The sequence below is a fragment of the Protopterus annectens genome, chromosome 2.part0, assembly GCF_019279795.1.
Source record: "Protopterus annectens isolate FY-2018-M chromosome 2.part0, PAN1.0, whole genome shotgun sequence".
NCBI classification, from domain to species: domain Eukaryota; kingdom Metazoa; phylum Chordata; order Ceratodontiformes; family Protopteridae; genus Protopterus; species Protopterus annectens.
The window spans coordinates 1,879,301,596-1,879,325,162 of record NC_056728.1 but is presented as its reverse complement, the minus strand read 5'-3'; positions in this window follow the sequence as shown (position 1 = coordinate 1,879,325,162).

Genomic DNA, 23,567 nt, shown 5'->3' with positions numbered 1-23,567 from the left:
ATAATACAAGTTGAAATTTATGTCATCTGGGGATGGGTCAGAATATTCTTTTTCTGCACACTGCATACCCACAATACCAGACAGGCTATCTCCTGATTTTGTGGTGCATGTTTTAGCAACACACAAGAAAGCTATTGTGTCTTCTTTGGGCATACTAGCATGTAAAATTCCTTTAGTTTTGTACACCTTAGTAAGATGTGACTGTTTATAGCTTAGTTCTACCTATTTCCTTTCCTCTTGTTTTAATAAAAAATAAAATAATCACTAGACAATCCTTACCTCTGTATATTTACTTTGGGAAACTGTCAGGTGATTGAAGGTAGTTTCATAGATCGCTGTTTCAGTGAAAATGTTTTGCCAAAAGCACTCTTACATACAGTGGAAAATTCCTTTTTCTCTACTGTTGTGTGACCCCAGACTAGATATATTTAAGTTTGGTGGGTTGGGGTGTACCCCCACAACGGGGGGTGCAGTAGTGCATGACGCCTTGCAGAAAATATTTACTCCAAGTTTTACCAAAAGTGCTTTCTGTGAAACATTTTTGGAGTTTTTGATTTTGGGAAGGAAAGCAATGATAGATCAACATGACTCCTTTACTTTTTGGTTGAAAAAGGACACACACCTTTACCAACAAAACTGTTTTACAGGTTAGATACATCCAATTTAATATTCAAACTACTGCTCACCAGTGCAAGGGTTTCACTAATAGTCAAATGAATGGGGTTTGAATCCCACCACTGCCAATTAATATAAAAGGAAGAAGGATTTGGCTGAGTGGAACTGAATCACCACTGCTAACCTGTGAATGGCCATCAGGGGGACAGTCTCTTCAGTCACACCACTAGTCCCAAGCAGATTAAAAATTGGCAATCCATACAATCATGAACCACTAAACAATTTTTTAAGTGTAGCCTGACCACAAGAGCATGCAGAAAATGTGCAATACTCTCAAGGATATGAGCTTTTACAATCCACACCCTCAAACAAGCTTTTCACATTGAATACCTCACAATACAAAGTCTTTGGCATAATTCCTCAGACCTTTCTCTCACCAAAATCTGAACTGCAGTGGCTTCCAGTGCCCACCTGTGGCTCATGGAAGTAAATTGTCACCTTACCAGATAACAAGGCTATGGACAGCCACAGTGATGGTTTTATTCTGGTTACTAATCCAAATAATTATACATCAACATGATACTCCATAGCAGGGCAGATTGGCCAGTTAGAGGTTGCTGTCAACAGTTTCTCACCCTGTAGTAAGAAATGCCTTAATAACAAATAATCAATAATTAAAAGACAAAAATCCACAGTTTTTTTAAAAGTGAAAAAAACGCTTAGAATTATTTAAACAATACAGTAAATAGTTGAATGTGCAGAGAGATAACTGGACATAGAAAATAAAACGATACATTTGCACATACAAGCTGGACTGTCAAAACATATTTCAGGTAGATAGACAAAAAATGATGAAACAACTCAAGTTACAGATTGCAGAGTTCTCCTTCTCAAATATTTCTCAGTTTTGTGTTTTAAAGTGTTTTCTTGCAGACCACAGATGTAACCAAACATGTTTTCACACATTTATGCACGAAGAAGCCTGTTTAATTGCCCTTAGTTTCTATATATTTTTGAAGGATCTTTTAATAGCATTTTTATGATTTATTAGCTTCCTGCCTTGAAAATCATCCAAGATTCTGTAATTACAGAAGAAAACAAGTTGCAGCTTGTCTCCAATACAATTTACATCCATCAGTTATAATCTTTATATATTTCTTTCTTTCTTAACATTTATAAAATAGGTCACATGTTCATGCTACAGAAAATGCACATACTGGAGATCGATATCTTTAGTTTATGTAATGCATGTTTTATCAGACTTAAGGTTAGTTCATTTATGATGCATTCTGGTTCTGAAAATAGTGACTTATTTTGAAAGATAAAATCATATAAGTTGCTGTTATTAAAGAGAACCACCCATAGTTTGTTTAACTCTTCACTTGAGAATGCTCACTATTTTACTTTGTGTACAACAGTACTGGTATAGGTTATAAAGGTTGACTTCATTACCTGGACATTTTTACCTGCATTGCTGACAGGAGTACCACTTATCATTACAAATGTGGAAATACACTGAAACATTAACTACATTTTTTTATCTGTTTGTTAACTGGGTAAGCCTACTGGACAAAGTGTCATTTTTCAGGGTAAGCCAGGAGCATTGCCTGGCTAGGTGACAGGCTCAGAGTCATGCAGTAGACAAATGGAGGTAGAAAGAATCCAGCCCTGTACCCAATATTTATAATTCATTAATTGATTAATACTGTTTTCTGTAATTTTCAGAGCATTTCAATTATTTTTTGCTGAAAAAAAAGTATATTTTCTCAGTGAATTTTATTTCTGTTACTGCATGCATTGTAATTGCCCTGCAGAAGAATGATCTAGCTAGTAAATAAGTTGTTTTCATGTAGCATTACACCTGTGGGGTTCTTTTTTCATGTGGCTTTACATTAAGAGCACTAGGATCATCCATCTTGTAGCATAAGGAGTTTTTCTAGTCTATATATGTTGTGATGCACTCTTAAAGGGCTCAGCATGTAGCCATTTATTGGCCAGATAGCTAAGCAGGGTACCAGTAGTACTGAAGCTGTAACAAACCCATTACATGGATACAAGCTTAGAGCAGCCAGTTTGCACTCTGAACAGCACTACTACTATATCTAGGCTCATAGGTTCATAGGTATTTACTAGGCTAACAACCACAAGGGCCTTTTTAAGCCTAGCCATGCATCCCAAATCTCTGACAAGTTCCAATACTCTTTGTAAGTGCAAGCAGTGGCCTGGGAGATGAACCATTTACAGGTTGCTTCTGTCCATTAGATACATAGGTACCAAACCAGGGATGAATTTCCTGTTTTCCTTCCAATTGTCCAAGTTGCACTTGAATTGGGTAAGGGAGGAACTCTACTTCACATGGATGAGGAGCCTGTTCCAGAGATGGGTTAGTTTCTGGGATAAATACCTGTTTCTCCAGCAGGTTATATTTATATCACAGGCAAGGTTTAAGCCTTTAGAATGAGTAATTCTAGTGCTATTTGTTTTGTGGATATGCAGGAGGTCCATCAGAGTGGGGATTTGACAACAACCTTTATGCCAGGGATATATCTCCCCTCAAAAGCCTGGAGGAGACAGAATACAGGGATAGGGCCTTGAGATGGTCTACATAGCAGTACATTTTACTTATGCCCTGTATTCTTTTAAAGTGGAACCTCTGTGGACATTCCAGTTGTTGGATATGCCTGGTTAGGTACATACCAAAGGGGGTGTTGTACTCAATGATAGGTCTGATGAATGCCAAATACAGTGGAACAATGACTTCATTGGACTTAGATGGCATACCTTTGTTTATAAGTTGCTCAGCATAGAATGATGTCCCCACTACTGTAGACATGTGATGGTCAAATGTTAGATTACTATCTCTGTGTGTCCCCAAGTCCCTGACTACTGGGTCAACTCTAAGGGATGTGTTATCAATATAATAATTACCAGGGGTGTATGACTTCCTGAGGGATACTATTATGCATCTGTTGGCATTTAGTTTTAGTCCATGGCTCTGACACCAGTTGTTTATCTGTGTTAGTCCCTCCTGTGGAACATTTGTGTCAGTGTGGGATTCAATGACAGCTCCTAATTTGCAATCATCTCCATATTTAGTCAGCCAGAGACCATTGACATTGGCCTTGACTTTAGAGAAGTAAATGTCAAAAAGGAGCAGTCCAAGGACCTATCCTTGATGGGCTCCACTTGTGATTGGCCTCTTTGTAGAGTTGGACTCCCCAATTCTAACTTCCTGGGTTCTGTCTGCAAGCCAGGTGGTGATCCACTGGGTGACAAGTGGGTGTATACCTAACCTCTTGAGTTTATCAGCAATGCCCAAGTGAGGTATTTTGTCAAATGCCTTGGCTAGGTCAAAGTAGGCAGTGTGAACCATTTTGCCCTCATCCATTTTTTTGCTAACCTTCTCAAAGAAGTCCACAAAGTTGAGTAGGCATGATCTGCCCTTGATGAAACCAGACTGTGTTGGTTCCAGTGTCTGGAGGTTTTTTGTATCACTAATGATCATTTCCATGATAATTCTTTCCACGGCTTTAAATATAAGACTAGTGAGACTTATGGGTCTGTGGTTTCCAGGGTCTGTAGATGGCCCACCTTTGTGCAGAGGGATGATTGTTGCTGTTCTCCATTTTTGAGGCACAAAGCCTGTTTGGAGGCTACAATTAAATAGCAATTCCAGAGGGCCTGGTAGGTCATATTTCATACTATTTAGAAGACATCATGGGATATTGTCTGAGACCACTGATGTAGTGTTCTTAGCTTTAGAGAAAGCATTAAGGACTTGTTCCCTAGTGATAGCAAGGGGAGTTATATTTGACAGTATTTCCTAAGGGAATGTTGAGGAGGAGAGAGGGGTAAAGTTGGAGCTGAACCCATTGGCCATTAGGTTTGCTATATCTTCTGGCTCAGTATAAGTGGCTCCATTTACAATGAGCTCTGCATACAACTGTGTATTACCTTTGAGGATGCATACATAACTAAAAAAGGCCTTGTAGTTGTCCTTGGCCTGGGAGGCCAAATTTACCTCAAATTTTGTTTTGGGAGACTTTATTTGTCCACTGAGTTGTTTGCTTAGCTTGATGAGAGTGCTTTTATTCTGCTGGGAGCTGCACCTGCTAATTTTTGCCATGATTTTCTTTATTCTGTTATACAGCCTATTGATTTTATGATTACACCAGGGTGGCTTGTTTTTTGAATTAGTTCTGTACTTCTTCCTGGTGGGAACAGCTGCCTCTATGTAGCTATTAACATTTTTGTATAGGGTTTCTTTAAACAGCTCTGCATAGGCAGCAGTGTTCTCATTGTTTATCGGGGCTTGAAATGTTGCCAGCCTATCACTTAATAGCAGTAAGTTAGCCTTAGAGTAGTTCCTGAATATTCCAGGTTTAGCTGGGGATCTAGGTTTTATTTTTACTTCAAAGGAGACCATTTAATGGTCTGACCTTACCAGGGATGACATTATGGTAGGGAGTGTACAGCACTCTCCCATATTAGTTTGGACCATATCCAGTATGGTTGCACCCCTGGTTGGTGTATTGAAAATCTGGTCCAGGGAGTATGTGTTTACAAAATCCAGGAATCTTTGTTCCTGTACATTTGGTGTTGTATATGATTCCCACTTAACAGCGTTGTAGATAAAGTCACCCATGAATATGGTATTGGGTTGCATGGTGAGTGTTTCTAATAAGTTTAAATACATGGTATGAGTTTCCTGGGTCATAGATGGGGACCTATAGCTTGCAAGGAAGTAGTACTGGATTTTGCCTATGGTGCTTTGAACATGGAGCAGATCCAGTGCATTGTACTGTTTTACAAAAGCCTTGAGGCATATTCATTTTGATGTAAATTGAGACAGCCCACCTTTAGTCAATGTCTGTGTAGTAGCTGGTCTAAATGTGTGGAAGGCATTATAACCTTGCATTGTTGGTGTGCACTCCGCAGCATTAAACCATGTTTCAGTGACCACACAGATGTCAGCATTTTCTAGGATTAAGAGAGATTTTAGAGAGTGGAGCTTTTTTTTTAGACTATTATCTAAACTAGTCTAGGGTCAAACCTCAGGGACTACCCTAGGAAACCTCTGTTTAACCCAGTCCTCAGCCTATAGTAGTTCACCTGAATACAGGTCCATGTAACATAGATATGCAATGTCCTAATGTCTCCATAGCCATCATGAGAGATAGGGGCATCCTGAGACAATGTAGCAAATGTGCCATGTTCACAGACAACCATGTAATCCTTAAAGAAATAATCACAGTATGTGAGAGGTCTACATAGACTAATTCATCGGAGTCAAAAATCTCACACAAAACAAAGTTGTCAAGAACACACACATTCCATTCACCACATATAGGATCAAATTCCAAAAGGGTTGTTCTTAGTGTAAGACTCTCTTTGATTTCAAAAGACCTGGTCTCAGTGCAAGTGAGTTACTTCAGTGTAAGGCCTATATATAAACAGGCTTACTACAGAGACCAGGTTCCAAAACACCTGCTGGTCACTTACACTGAGGGCAAGTGCTCTGGAATAGGGAATATAGTGTTCATCACAACATAGACCAACTTATGCTGAGGCACTAAAAACATTCTTTCCAAACCTCAAAGACCTCCTAAATTTCAACACCTTTTAGGTGTTCACAAAAACCAACACCAAACACCACACATATGCATACACCCAGTGGATCCTCAATAGCAAAGACCATAAGGCGAGCAAACACATTACCCAGGACTCTTGTCATAGTGGACATCATTGTATGACACACAGATGCCCCGCTCACCAAACTGAACAAGGACAACATAATGGTTATTTGATCATCTAGAGCCAGGATCCACCATTTTATGCATGCACCCAAGTCTCTGCACCACAGGTACCAGTATGACTGTATCATAGTCCATGTGGGTGTAAATCACCTGATACATACCTTCCTGAACTACATGAAGAGAGAAATTGCTGATCTGAATATGTGACTCAGACAGGTATGTGCCTTACATTGAAAAGTATTCTACCCTCACCAAGGATGATGCTACAGTACAAACAAAAGATGATTGACTTAGTGTCTGGTGTCATTCCAGGGGGGATTCAATATATTTCAAGATGGGAGGACATGGTTAACAATCCACATTGCTTTATAAAGGATGGTTTGCACCTGTCACCTCTAGGCTTCCGAATATTGGTTAAAAATGTATCCACTTCATTAGAGCCTATTTTTAGACAAGGTCAACTTGACAAACCTACCAACATAGTAAATAAGTGGGTCTATATTATATTACTGAAAATCTTTTTAAGCGAATGCAAAAAGACCAAAACGTATTGCGCGAACCGCGATTATGCCAAATGTACTAAACCGCGAAATTCAAAAAGTCGAAGTGTCATGGTTGGCCCGTCTGCGGTACAGCTCTGTAAGGTAAGTGTGCGATAGTTATGGACCTTAGGGTTAGGGTGCGGGTTAAGGTAAGTGCATAGATAGGTAATGTATGAAAGGTTTAGTGTAGGGTAAGAATTAGGGTTTTGTTAAATGTATATGTGCGGATTATTTGTTTTGTTTTGGTATATCACTGTAGGGTAAGTGTGCGATAGTTACGGACCTTAGTGTTAGGGTGTGGGTCAAGGTAAGTGCATAGATAGTAATATATGTAAGGTTTAGTGTAGGTTTAGATGTAGGGTTTTGGTGCTTTACTTTAGGGTTAGAAGTAGGGTTTTGGTTAGTGTATGTATGTGGTTTATTTATTTTGTTTGGGTAGGCAGTATGTAGTGGGAGGTGGAATTGGCCAACTATGGGGATTCGACTTTTTGTATTTCGCAGTTTAGTACATTCGGCATATTTGCGGTTCGTGCAATATGTGTCGGTGTTTTCATATTTGCTTGAAGGGATTTTTGCTACTGAGGATCAACTGGGTGCATGCATATGTGTGGTGTTTGGTGTTGGTTTTTGTGAACACTTAAAAGGTGTTGAAATTTAGGAGGTCTTTGAGGTTTGGAAAGAATGTTTTTTAGTGCCTCAGCATAAGTTGGTCTATGTTGTCAGTGTTTTCATATTTGCTTAAAGGGATTTTCGCTATTATAATATAGACCATAAATAAGAACCTAAAGGAGTTACTGGTCAGTGCTGCAATCCTAAACAAGAAACACCCCATAAGGTCTCCACACTCTGAAAAATATAGACATTTTTGCTGTTACTAAGACATGGTTTAAAGCCACAGAAAGTACTCCAGAAGTACAAATATGCAGTGCCTTCCACACATTTAGAGAATCAGCTGCACAGACAGGGGTAAATGTTGGAGTCACAATCTACATTAACAAGTATAAGTCTAAGTTGTCTAAACAAGATGATGCCCTGGAGTTTATCCATGTTCAAATCACCATAGGCAAAGTCCCATACCATCTCCTAACAAACTATAAATCACTCTCTAGATCCCAAGAATCTATAGCTTTTACCTAGACTTATGGGAGATGGGAGAAAATCACCATCCAAACAAATACCCTATTAATGTGAGAAGTTAACTAGCCATCTGTAGACTGAGAAACTTACCCATCCTCAGACTCAGAGACACATTGATTCCTGGACTTTATTAATACAAAAACTGCAGTGGTGGTGTTGCAGTAGCATTGTCACCTCACAGTAAGACGTTGTCCTGTTCAATTCTCAGCTAGAGCGTCTTCTGTGTGGAGACATGCATGAATGGGCGTACCTTCCTTGAAGGTTGTGTGTCAGGGCTGGAAACTCGGCACATAAAAATCTACTGCCAATCATTAGCAGACTGGAGTTCCACTGTGGTGACCCCTAACCAGGAAAAGCCGAAAGACACAACAACAATCTTTGACTAGATAGGCTGCACTCCAGCCAGAGGCCAAATATACTGAACCTGGTACTCACCTATATAACACAGTGCTGCATCCCCCAGTATAACATCCTCACTTGTAAGATTGGACCACAAAGCTTTCTTCTTCAAAATAAAAATTAACTTGGAAACCCCAGCAAGCCTTGTAATAGTTAGGAGGTCATCTGAAACAAGCTATTGAGCAATAGGTTGTCAAAATTCAGTGCCCCTCCTAAACCTGAGTTCACAGCAAATTATGTGGAATTGTTCAGAAAAACCCTGCACAACCATGCAAATGGCTACACAGAGGATGCTGTACTTAACAGAAGTAAGGCCAAAACTAACCAAAAACAAATCACACTGGTGTAATCCTAAACTAAAGAGGGTATGTAACAAAAGAAAAAAAGTCAACAAAAATCAGGAAGAGCCATTTTCATAATGGTAAGAGCTTTCTAATTAAACTGAACAGGAAACTAAGCACACTAATTAAGCTCAACAAGGGAAATTATGAGGTCAAACTAGTCTCACAGGCTAAAGAGAACCACAAATCCTTCTATAGCTGTGTCTGAAACCTAAAAGGCAGTACACAGCAGTGTGCCAAACTGGTGGTCAATGGTGCCACATTCACTGAGCATAGTAACATAGCAAATCTGCTGGCAGACAAATTCAGCTCAAGCTTCACCTCCCACTACCCCACCCCCATGAAATACCTACTGGCATACCTGCCCCACAACTATTAGTAGGAAGGAGGTCATGGCTAAGGCCAAAACACAGCCTCAAGTGTTCCCAACAGTATTGCAGATTGCCTCCTAAACAGTCTGAAACAAGACCTATCAGGACCAGTCAAGTCCCTTTTCAGCTATAGCCTCAAAGCAGGCTTTGTATCACATGAGTGGAGGACTACAACAGTTATCCCACTTCACAAGGGTAACTACAGACCCATGAGTCTGAGTAGTTTACTATGCAAAGCCATGGAATGAATTATCATGGAAATGATCAAACAAAGACTTAGGCAACCTACAGACACTGGAACCAACCCAGTTTAGCTTTGTCAAAGGAAGGCCATGTGTAGTAAACCAGGTAGACTTCTTTGAGGATGTTACCAAGGCAATAGATGAAGGGAAAAGAGTGCATACCACCTATCTGGACATGGATAATGTATGCAGTACTATACCCCACACAGGTATAGTTGACAAACTCATCAAACTGAGCATAAACTCCTACATAACTGACTGGATTGACAACTGACTCACAGGCAGGACCCAGTAAGTCAGGATTGGTGACAACACCTCCTCCAGGAAATGGTCACCAGCAGTGTACCTCAGGATTCCATGCTGGATTCACTTCTCTTTGACATCTTCTACTTGGATGTCAAGACTAAAATCATGGGCCTTTAGATGACCAAGTTTGGGGATGACTACAGACTGGGAGGTGTCACAAATTCCCTCTATGACACAAACATCTTGCAAGAGGGTCTAACACAGACAAATGACAGGTGTCAAAGTCTTGGATTAAAACTCAGTGGCAAGAAATGTGCCTTTCGGGAAAATGGTCACACAGGATGATTACTTCATTGATTAGTTCCTCTAATTGATGATTCAGTAGTCAGTGATCTAGAAGCATATTTCAACAGTAATCTGGCCTTTAAAATGTGTTTCCAAGGTAGTAAGAAAATCCTTCAATATCTCCTAACTTATAAGTAAGGGCATGGCATCCAGGTCCAAGGAAGTTGCAGTGCCACTGTATTTGACCATTGTCAGACCCCTCATTGAGTATAATGCCAGCAGTTGGAATGCCCACAAAGGTTCCTTGCCAAAAGAATCCAGGGTACAAATACATACTTTACATCCTGTCTCCTACAGGTTGCTGAGAAACGATCAATGCCTGACATACAAGGCACCCTTGGATCCAGATCTGATGGACCTCTTACATAGCCACAAAAAAACAGCATCAGAACTACTAGATCCAAGGATTTAAATTTTTCTTGCAACATAAATAGGGCATGTTGGTGAGACACATATGTATTTCAAGGATCCCTAACCATGTGAAAGAGTCCATCTGTAACCTTATTCAAACATAACTTTGACCATGTCTCTGGTAGACAGGGGCAATCAACAATTAAATCCAAACTAACATACCTCCACATTACCTTTATCCTTTACTGACTTCCTGACTAAGATACCCCTCCTAATAGACCCCATGATGCAAAGAGACACAACTGGGTTGGATTGCACAGCTAGGCTTATAAATACCCTGGTGGTGGCTAACCTAGTATATATACCTATGAACTTATAAATGTACATGACGTAGCTCAGTAACAGCTCAGAGACATAAACCCTCTACTTTGATTGCCAAACCCTGACTGGTACAGTCTATGAAGACAGTTATTACACCCAGTTAGCTTATCTGTAAGTCTTGGTGCTGCCCCTGGTGATGGTATGATCTTCTTTATTACCTTCCTGCTGCTAGACATTGGCTACCTTTAGTTTCTGTCCTCATTTAGTGGGTCTACTGGACTGACCTTGACCTCCCTAAGGCTCAACCTAAGTCACATCTTGAGTTGCTGATAAGATCAAGGATGCTGCTGCAGTATCACACTGTGGTCCGGGAGGTTTCCCTGAACCCCATTACCCTGCATCCGACTTGCAGGCTGTGTTATCACTGGCTTTGTGAGGTGCATGTGGGCTTTTCTGCAAGCTCAACTCACAAACAAGTAGTATACTGCATGCAATCAGAGTCTTAATGCTGCACTTCCAGCAAGCCTAGGCTATATCCTTTCCCCCAGGATGGGAAAGTTGTCATTAGCTGCCCTCTCCCATCCCACCCACCTGACCCTTCCAATGTGCGTGACATTAACTGGACATGTGTTGTCTGGGGCACAGTTAGTACTTTATCCCTCTGTACCAGAGGGTCACTAGGTGATGGCATGACCTTGTTTAGTTTATAAGCCTTTCCAGTTTCAAAGTGGAGAAAGCAGTCTTCAATTTGTTCATCCATCTCAAAGCTGTGGAATACCTCGCATCATTAATCCCACATTTAATCAAACGTATTGTTGAATCATTTCTCATTCTGATCACAGGAAGACTGAATACAGTTACTCTTTCTTTCTTTCACCAATTTAGTAAGCTCAGCATCTATGTGGCAGATAATTAAATCACCTCTAACAACTGCACTATCGGCTGGAACTGGATATGTTCTTTTACTTAGGGGTCTACAGTCTCTGACAGATGTTTCCTTTATTGGTTTAAATTTGTACAGTGCCATTCATTTCTGCTTGACTGATAAACAGTCTATAAAACTATGTACAAAGAAGTCGTGTATAATATACTTGTGTGGTGTGCTTTCAAGAACTTCGACTTACTTTTGAGGGTAAGACAATTGCTAAGTAATAGCAATGCATGCAGAGACTTTTGCCTTTAGCAGTTCACTATACTTTCACTTCTTGCAACCTAACCTGATCTATGTTGTGGAATGAGTAAAACATTTTTATGTTAGTATATGGCGTAGCATCGCTTCCCTAGAAAATCATCATTGATCAGAATGTTGAAGTCCAGCTAAGTGATCGAATTCCTTTTTCATGAGAATGTAATGAGGTCTGTATAAAAAAAGTTAACTTGATCAACCTTACAGACTCCAGAATGTATATATTAATATTATATTATTATAAGAAATGTGTATTTATATATATATATATATATATATATATATATATATATATATATATATATACGTGTGTGTGTGTGTGTGTGTGTGTGTGTGTGTGTGTGTGTGTGTGTGTGTGTGTGCGCGTATATCTAGACATGTGTATGTATCTGTGTGTCTGTGAGTGGGACTTACCAGCATTGTTGAGTACCAATACCTCAATATAAATTTCAGTGAAGTACTTTAGTCAAATGAGTATTAAATCAAAGACTTTAACTGTAATATAAGTTCCCAATAACATTACAAAATACATTAGGGCAAGAGAACTTCACTGTTATGGTGTGCGCAGAACACATTATATTAAGATACATGAGCTGTTATGGGCTGTAAACGTAAGAGATGTTGAGATTTGGGGCTGTGTTGTTGTACTTTGTTTGTACAGCACTGCATTGGGTAGGGTAAGTCTGTGCTTTTGAGATGCAGAATACTACAAGTACCAGGTCTTCCACTTTACTGCACTGATATGAGATCTTGGAGTTGGTATATATAAAATTATGGAGTGTGGGGATGATATCCAGGAAAAAAAAAACACTTATTTTGATAGATCAAGAGCATTTTTTTCTTTACATTTACTTCCAATGAAGTGTCATTTTGACAAGCTGACATAGGCTTATTTATTTATTTAATGTATTTATTTATTGCATTTGATTACCGGGAAAGTCCACTGGGCCTGAAGAACCCATTTTCAGTGGAGGCATCATATATAACTTTATACATGTTTACATGCACATGTGTCGGTGTGTGTGTGTGTGTGTGTGTGTGTGTGTGTGTGTGTGTGTGTGTGTGTGTGTGTGTGTGTGTGTGTGTGTGTGTGTGTGTGTGTGTGTGTGTGTGTGTGTGTGTAAAGAGAGATAGTACCACAGAAGCTTCACCATAAGTTTTCTCAACCACTACATCATATGCTATTGTAAGTATTCATCAGTGTCGCCTGAAACATCAAGTGAATGTCAGTATATAGCATTTTTAATATAATGTACAAATACAGAAGTGGGTATTGAGCACAAAGTAGTTAATTGATATTTTGATACTTCCCCTATGAATGATTGTCGCTCAGTGGTTTGTAAAAATATTGCTCTGTCATAATTGATTAAGAACACATTGCCCGCAGGAGAGGCACTTGCAAAGATTAAAGTGAGGGTCAATGCAGGTGGTGATGCCTTTGGAAACCTAACAAGGCACCATGCCCCCATAAACTGATATAAGATAATGATGATACAACACTGCATACAACACTAGGGAATGTAAAAACTCTTCACTAAAACACGCAATTTTCCATTAGAAGCAGAGATCATTCAGTGCCTAAACATCTAGGTTTTGATCAATGACAAAACAGCATCAGTTATGTCTAAACAGCTGGAATATGATCACATTGTCCTGAATCAGATGTAGAAAAGCATTTTCTGACTTGTGTATTTCATTGTTGTATACTCTGCTACCAGTAATGGTACACACTGTGTACAACCAGCCCCTACATAGAACTTTGTTAATCTTGTTTTACATAGTTAAGTGTGGACATTACCAAAATAGGGTGAGAAAGTAGTGGCCAGGTGTGCACCTCGGTATATTACAGAGTGCCTCGTGAAGTAAAGTTATAGACAGCACATAGTGCTATCCTGTGGTTCTCTCTCTCCATACAAGTGTAACTGCTCCTCTAAGAACAGCCTATATTTTCACACAGACCTGTCATACTAATATAGTTTCAATTCTCTGTGTAGCAAGACTTTTTTTGTATCTTTTTCGTCCCATGTCTGCTGTTCATACAGTCCTCCTCCAATAAGACTTGAGCCCACATTTTCCTTCAACCTGATTATCAGTCACAGAGGTAAAAAAAAACACCTGGAAAGGGCTATGATTCAGGCAGCCATAAGAGTATCTTTTTCTATTGCCCATGTTCACATGTTCCTGTTGTGTGTTTCATGCTGATATCTGAGCAGCCTTTTGGTCTGCCTTCACCTCCCCAGCCCATGGTTGCTCATATCTCACAAAGAACACTGTCTCCAGGCCAAGGAACTACATAGTGCTAGACATTGTCAACATGTGTAGGATCAGTACATAGAACTAAGGGCATATATAGTATGCACCTAATGTGAGCAACCTCCTCATGATGGGCACTATCTATGTTCATCTACAGGCATGTGTATGCTCTCACACATGCTCTGCACTACGACTACTAGCATTGGCATATGAGGTCACTCCCATACTTCTCACAATCATATGAGATACTGTGGGAAATAAATGCCTGTGACTTAGCCCTGGGACACTAGAGGCCATAGGTGATAAGCCACCAAATCTTTCCCTGTGCGTGGGTGCACCAGTTTCAGCCATGCTTTCTGCCCCCCCTCCAGTTCTTCTGGCACCTAAGTTGTTAATTAAATTGCAGTCACCAACATCACAGACAATACTTTATTCCTCTGTGCCACAGAGCCAGTTTCTATTGTCTTTGGTTTGATTCCCTATATCAACACTTACATACCACCAGACAACTGTCTATGATCACTTCTGTCATGAGACTTTTGTATCTCCTGTCTGTACAGACTACATCCCTCTAGAAATTAGTCCATTACCCTTTTAATACTTAGCCACACAGCTTCACCGTTTGTAAAACTACACCCCTTCCCAAAAATGTTCTTCACCTTTTGTATAGCTGACTGCCCTTTTCATGCACCACTGGAAGGGCACAGGTTGAACTACTGAGCATGGATTACTCAAATGACCCCACAATGCCTTCACACTTCAAATGCAGTGCGATGTGGATTTATACTTGGCTGAGTACCCTACCCGTGCAACTTCGTTGAACTGCAACTCTCAGTATGCCTCCGAGCTACCTTTAATTATGAGCTACTGCTCACTGTGACATTTATTTTATGGTATGCAGTACAGATCAGCTATCAACAGATAATGTGGTTCTGTTTTGGATTCACACTTTTGTATCAGCCATCATGCCCTCCATACTGTATTTGAAACACAGTGTGGCGAGCACTTCTGAATATCCCTCTATAAATGTTAAGACATTTGCAGCAATCCTACTCATTTTATTCTTGGTGCCTGCTTGCAACATTATATTTATCTTAGTTTTGCCAGGACAGTTTGCATTACCTGTATTACTCACCTGTGATGCTTTCCTTATATTTTGCCTCAGTGTATTATGGATGTGCTTTGTACTGCAGTTTTCAGTCCTGTTAAACAATATCTTATTAAACTTTATCATCTGTTGTCCCCCATGTGTTTTGATGCCCTCTTATAAGCAAAACAGTATTAATGCATCACCCATCCTACTTTCTTTCCTGAGATTACATGCTCCTGTGGATGGCAAGAGAAAATGTGATCAGAATGTATGGCACTAGACACTGAGGGTTATAGCTGGCATGTAAAAATCCCAGTTATTATTCCACCAGAAGATTACCTAAGAGCATTAAACAGCAGTTTCAGGAAAAACCAACACAGAATCCTAAAACAGATTCTGTCATTCAAACTCATTGGCTTGTTCAATGTTAGAAACGAATAATGCAAAAGATAATAAAAATGTAGACAAAAATGCATTGGGGAGGATCGGGCCATGAACAGCTGAGTCAAGTTGTTGTATATTTTACATTTTGGTTTAATATCATATTAGTCTGGTGAACTTTGCTGGTCTTCTCCCAACATGCCCCAACAATGTAGCACACCCATTGCAGAGCAGGGATGTTTTTACCACAGCTTTACAGGGATGTCTATGGCATGACAAAGGTTGCTGTATCACAGTTTCACAGTATCATAGTAGAACACTAGACTATTGACCCAAGAGGCCTTTTTAAACTTAGTTATGCTTCCGATAAAATCTTACAGGTACTGGTTCCCAAGGGTTTTGTGGGGCTATACATACTTAAGTATGAGTGGCTGAGCTTTAAAAACTTCCTCTAAATAATGGAGACATAGGTGCCAGACCAGGGGTATATTTATGTTCTCCATCCACAGATCCAAGTTTCTCTTGAACAATTGCAGGAATTAACTCTAGTTTACATGGATTTTATACTGAAAATTTAAAATCTTTCTGCCAGCATGTATAAAGGGCACTGCTATCTACTGCTGCACAAAGAGCAATGTTGTACAAGCAGTATAAATCAATAGGCAGAGAAAACTAACTAACCAGAACAAATAGCCCTCTGACCAATCAAGCAGTCTCACCTAAAGTCTTCCGGTGTATGATCCCCAGCTCAGATAAACCAGGTCACCTTCTACAATCACTAGAATTGCAGTCCCAGGCCTGCTTAATGGAAAACTATATTACAGTTAGCCCAAAATGAACTCAAATAGGACAAGCAAACAAACTGGCTAGGAACAGCAGCAAGGTCAGTGAAAGACAAGTCTCATTACAGTGATAAAGGGAAAAAAATACAATAAAAAATTTGGAAATTTACAATTGTGACTCGTGTGATCAATACTCATGTCTCATATATGAGTGACAATTGCTAAAAAGACAAAAATTACTTAAATAGCATTTTGCACGGTGGAGTTCTTTGTACTATCTATCCACCATTTGTATTTGTATTTGTATTGAGGGATATTATCTCATAATCTTAGTACATATAAAATCTGATGTCGAAATTACTCATCTCTGGGAAAGGAGAAATCACTGAGATATCTCAATGCAGATCTGTAAACACAAAAGACATAACTTCTGGTATCAATCACTAATGTAGAACATTACAATCTGCACACAGTTCAGCAAAAAGTCTACTCCAGAGAAGACTGGTTATTTATTATGGGACATTTATTCAAAGACTCCAGGTACAGAATATTGTACAACTTGCTGATTTGATGCTAAAATGTGTCCTTGCCAGCTGACTATCATATTCTCTGCACTTACACTGCACACTCAGGATTCTGTTGTTTAAACCAAGAATTGGAGTTATGAATAGAATACATACATGCAATGCTATCACACTATAGAAATGCCATTTCTGAAAAAAGGACCAAACATTTTTTTATAAAGTTTAGATTAGAAAGTATATTTGAATTTATCCAAGTAACAAATTTTATAATATGTAGAAGGGCCAGTCTGAAGGAGATTGGAGACTGTAAAGTGGTGGCAGGGAAAGTGTAGTTAGGCAGCATAGGATGGTGGTTTGTAGGATGACATTGGTGATCAAGAAGAGGAGGATGAGTGTGAGGGCAGCACCAAGGATCAAATGGTGGGAATTGAAAAAGGGTAATTGTGAGGTGATGTTCAGGGAAGAGTTAAGGCAGGCACTGGGTGGCAGTAAAGAGTTACCAAATAACTGGGTAACTACAGCAGAGCTAGTAAGAGAGATGGCTAGAAAGGTGCTTGATGTGACATCTGGAAAGAGGAAGGAGGACAAGGAGACCTGGTGGTGGAATGAAGAAGTACAGGAGAGTATACAGAGAAAAAGGTTGGCGAAGAAGAAGTGGGATTGTCAGAGAGATGAAGAAAGCAGACAAGAGTATAAGGAGATGAGGTGCATGGCAAAGAGCGAGGTGGTGAAGGCTAAGGATAAGGTGTATGAAGAGTTGTATAAAAGGTTGGACACTAAGGAGGGAGAAAAGGATCTGTACTGATTGGCTAGACAGTGGGACCGAGCTAGTAAAGATGTGCAGCAGGTAAGGGTGATAAAGGATAATGAGGGAAACGTACTCACAAGCAAGGAGAGTGTGTTGAGGAGATGGAAATAGTACTTTGAGGGGTTGATGAATGAAGAGAATGAGAGGGAGAGAAAGTTGGATGATATAGGGATAGTGAATCATGAAGTACAATGGATTAGCAAGGAGGAAGTAAGGATAGCTATGAAGAGGATGAAGAACAGAAAAGCTGTTGGTCCAGATGACATACCTGTGGAAGCATGGAGGTGTTTATGTGAAATGGCAGTGGAGTTTTTAACTAGTTTGTTTAATGAAATCTTGGAAAATGAGAGGATGACTGAGGAATGGAGAAATAGTGTTTTGGTATTGATTTTTAAGAATAAGGGTGATGTGCAGAGCTGTAGTAACTACAGATGTATTAAATTGATCAGTCACAGCATGAAGTTATGGGAAAGAGTAATGTAAGCTAGGTTAAGAAGAGGGGTGATGATTAGTGATCAGCAGTATAGTTTCATGCCAGGAAAGAGCACTACAGATGCGATGTTTGCTCTAAGAGTGTTGATGGAGAAGTACAGAGAAGGTCAGAAGGAGTTGCATTGTGTCTTTGTGGATTTAGAGAAAGCATATGACAGGGTGCCTAGAGAGAAGTTGTGGTATTGTATGAGGAAGTCGGGAGTGTCACAGAAGTATGTAAGAGTGGTACGGGATATGTACTAGGGTAGTGTGACAGCGGTGATGTCTGCATTGGGAGTTGAGGATGCATTTAAGGTGGAGGTGGGATTACATCAAGGATCAGCTTTGAGCCCTTTCCTATTTACAATGGTGATGGACAGGTTGACAGACGAGATCAGACAGGAGTCCCCCGTGGACTATGATGCTTGCAGATGACATTGTGATCTGTAGTGAGAGTAGGGAACAGGTGGAGGAGACCCTGGAGAGGTGGAGATATGCTCTAGAGAGAAGAGGAATGAAGGTCAGCAGGACTAAGACAGAATATATGTGTGTAAATGAGAGGGAGCATAGAGGAATGGTGAGGATGCAGGGAGTAGAGGTGGCAAAGGTGGATGAGTTTAAATACTTGGGATCAACAGTTCAGAGTAATGGTGAGTGTGGAAGAGAGGTGAAGAAGAGAGTACAGGCAGGATAGAGTGGGTGGAGAAGAGAGTCAGGAGTGATTTGTTACAGACGAGTACCAGTAAGAGTGAACGCAAAGGTGTACAAGAGGGTAGTGAGACCAGCTATGTTATATGCGTTGGAGACAGTGGCAATGACAAAAAGGCAGGAGTCAGAGCTTGACGTGGCAGAGCTGAAGATGTTAAGATTTGCACTGGATGTGACAAGGATGGACAGGATTAAGAATAAGTATATTAGAAGGTCAGCCCAGGTTGGAAGGTTTGGAGACAAACCAGAGAGGCAAGATTACATTGGTTTGGACATGTGCTAAGGAAGGATGCAGAGTATATTGGGAAAAAGATGCTAAGGATGAAGCTGCCAGGTAACAGGAAAAGAGGAAGGCCTAAGATAAGGTTTATGGATGTGAGAGAGGACATGCAGGTGGTTGGTGTGACAGAGCAAGATGCAGAGGACAGGAAGAAATGGAAACATTTGATCTGCTGTGGCGACCCATAACGGGAGCAGCCGAAGGAAGAAGAACACATTTTATAATATGCTGGCTCTGTAGCATAAATGGAGAATATCTTAATGAGGCCCATTGGAACCAGATTCAAGTATTGGCACAAACATAATGTACTGAGTGTGTCTGTGTGTGTGTGTGTTTATTACATGACAAAGTGGTATCCTATCCAGATCCAGAAATGATTTCTCTTTCTTGTGCCAGTGACATCTGAGGTAAACTCTGGTTTAAACAAAACCAACACAGCAGGATGAATCAGCTGAATACCCTTCCACAACAGTTACTAAGAACCAAACAGCAGTAGGCAGCTACACGGTCAATAAAGGTTTGTCCTCACCACAAACAATTCAGGAAAAATGTCACTTCCACAAGCCAGTATATAGAAACACAGGTTTATTCCAAACTTCACATATTTAGCGCTTTCGTTTCATTCCATGAAACTTCTTCAGAAGGAAGTGACATTTTTCCTGAATTGTTTGTGGTGAGGATGGACCTTTATTGACCGTGTAGCTGCCTACTGCTGTTTGGTTCTTAGTAAACTCTGGTTTCCCAGCAGCTGTTTTAGATATAGTGAGAAATCAGAGAATGACTAAATGAATATATATTGCAATGCAGAGTTTATTTAATTTATTTTAAATTCTAAGTGCAAAATATCTACATATAACATTGTGTATAATTATATACTTTGCAAAAATGTATGCATTCCAGAAAGTTAATTTTCATCTATTTTAATGATCTTATGTATTTCATGTACTACATTGTCTGTATAAATTAATACTTTTGCAAATGTCTGATACTCTGCTATTTTTATTGCTCTATTTAATTAAGCTGTTTTTTTTTTACTTCATGTTTCTGTTTTTTTCATTATGATCTAGGACATGTTCCCGCCAATGCATTCACAGCCAGATCACTGCGCGTATATGAATCTTGTGCAACAGTATATTAAGAGATTAATCCGGAAAGTCAAGTCCATGTTGCATATGTGTTATTTCCTGTAATTTTGCATTGCACCCCTTAAAATAAGTGTTTCATAAAGTGCATATAACATAAGCTTTAATAATATAAGCATATAAGCCTCAATAATGTTTATTTAATTATTTGCATTACATGGATCTAGCAGAGGAATTTAGACCTTTGAATATCGCCTTTTTTTTTCTAAAAAAAACACTTGAGATTACCTGTAGGTTGGCATAATGACTCATGCAGGTCAGTCAGGTGGCATTATGCCTACAGCCAACTTAGGGCTACAATACTCAGATGAACTACAATAAATTTAATGAGGAGTTCTGGGAGGCCACAGAAATGAATAAAGGGAAAGGACAATTCACAAAAGACCTATATGGGTCATGACAGTCCATACAAAGTGAGGACAAAATTATAGAGCAGTGAGAACGCAGACAAAATGTGATAAGTTAATTATATTTAGGAACATAAAATTTTGCGTAATTTAACTTGATAAGATTCATTTTTATAGTTTAAGTCACTATGTCACTGCTGCTTTCAGTGTAGAGTTGCTTGTTTTGCAGTCTTAGTAAAAGACAAGCTGGTTCAGATCCACATTACCCATTATTGTCAAACACATTACTGAGTTTGCCTTTTTGTACATTTTAACAGAACGACCCTATTTTGTCATTCTTTTGTAAAAGAAGTGCCATTGTCAGTATTCATTACTGTGGAATTAGCTGCAATAAATCTACAGCTGTAAACTTCAGATAGTTCTCACAATGACCATTTGAACACTGTACAACTTGAAGTATTGCAGTTTCTTAATAAAACTGAACTTTCTAGATTGCCTTTACAGTTATATTTTGTACTACTTATCGCTTGATAAAGGCTAAACAAAATCTTACTAAACCAAATATTTTCTCTTAGTGCCCCACAATAAATAACTAAGTTAGATATTTTCTACAGTAAATTTATAACAAACAAGAATTTCATAGGAATATGCAGCTTAGGATTTATAAGTATGTCTATGTGAATTTCTGTGTGGAAGCAATGGATTTTTTCATGTATTCATTAATTCATTCAACAATTAACCAGTATTCGCTTTATCCTAATCCTCATCAGAGTTGTCTGAGAGCCAACCAAGGGAAACAGTAATCATTCCATGCAAGAATGGTCACATGCACACACACACACACACACACACACACACACACACACACACACACACACACACACACACACACACACACACACACACACACACACACACACACACGTGCTTTATCCTAATCCTCATCAGAGTTGTCTGCGAGCCAACCAAGGGAAACAGTAATCATTCCATCTAAGAATGGTCACATGCACACACACACACACACACACACACACACACACACACACACACACACACACACACACACACACACACACACACACACACAGACACACACACACACACACACACACACGCACGCACACACACACACACACACACACACACACACACACACACACACACACACACACACACACACACACACACACACACACACACACACACACACACACACACACACACACACACACACACACACACAGAATTACAGATCTACAGCAAGCACTCAAGAGCCAAGTGTTTGGTTCATCTGCTTGCATCCAAGCAGATTTTCTTGTCTCAAGACATCTGTGGGCAAGCTGCTCTGAACACCTATGCTTCCCCCAGACACAATCCATTACTAATAAATATGCCAACTCCAATATTGCACAACAGTGGGTGCAATGGCAAACACAAAATTTAATGTATGCATGGAATAAAGCCGATGGAGTACAGCATGATTGACTGTCAAGACCTTCAGTTACTGCCACATAAGCAAACATGAACATGCACATTGCTGAGACTCATAAGGGCAACTTACATGATCACCCAGTCACTGCTAGCTTGTGATTATGATATGATAGGAAATTACAAATGTTAGTGAAAACCCAGTCAAAAACAGGGAAAACATACAAACTGCAGCTGGAATGAATTCAGAGATCCAGGCCATATTGCAGTAAATACAAAATATATTTCTCACTATTTATGAGAATTGTGTGATGCTTGTGCTAAAAATGAAATGGATAAATTCAAGTAAATTCTAACATGTCAGTTACATTTTATATTCTTGAAACTCACAACACAGATGACTGATGTGCTGATTGCTGCGTGGGTGGTGAGGAAGTGGAATATGCATGCAAAGTAGTATGCACTGTCTGCAGAGTGAGCATGACCCTGGATGTGATACATGTCAAAAAGTAGGAAAACACTACAACCCAAAGTGAAATGACAGGCAAAACATCTAGCTTTTCATCAGCAAAGTTACCACTACCTAAAGATATATTGCTGCTGCTGAAATTGTGTATAGATGCAAAATAAAAATAAAAATGTTTCCACTCAACATTCTAAAGCCATCACGGAATGTTAACTGAAAAACATTCTTCATGTATTAGCATTTCCTAAAGCAGAAGATAATGCAGAACAAGCACGAGGCATTCAAACACCAAATCACTGGTTTGATTCTTGTGAATGACAGTTCCAACTAGTGTTTTATCAGTACAAGAAATTCAGGTAACCTCAGCAAGTTCTATGAATAATTCAGGTGAAAATTTTTTTTGGAAAACCATTAACTAATACTTTCTGTCAGTGTGGTCTAAGCCTTGCAATTTTACATCTTGGCCATTGGCAAGGTTTATTCTCAGACAGATGCTATGATAAAAATGCAGATTTCCTATATGCCTTTAATCCCATGCCCGGCACTATATTGACTATGCTAATTGATAAGATGCACGCTATTTGTCAGAAGATGGAAAAATTGCAGTTGGTAGTTTGAGATATCACCCAGATGCACGCTATAATAAAAAACATAGAATAAAAACAGATCATTCACGCTACTCAGGTAACTGATTTGCAGCAGAAGATGTAGTCTTTTGAGTTTGAGTGCATTCCGTTCTGAGATAGAATTGATCAGATAGAAAAAGGTTAAACTTACTTACAAAGTAAGCTCTTGATCTTGAGGAAAAATTATGGAGGAAAAATCTAAGAGTATTAGGTGTACCTGAAAAATGGAGCACACAAAAGGGTTCAGCTTGTATTTGATTAAGTTTTACCAGCAAGACAGGGTTCGTTGAAAACTGAGTTAGACAAACTCCATACAGCATCATCAAATGGAAGGCTAAATAAAATGGTGTCCAGTGACCAATGATTGTAACATTTATGAAAAATAATGATACAAAAAGGATACTAGATG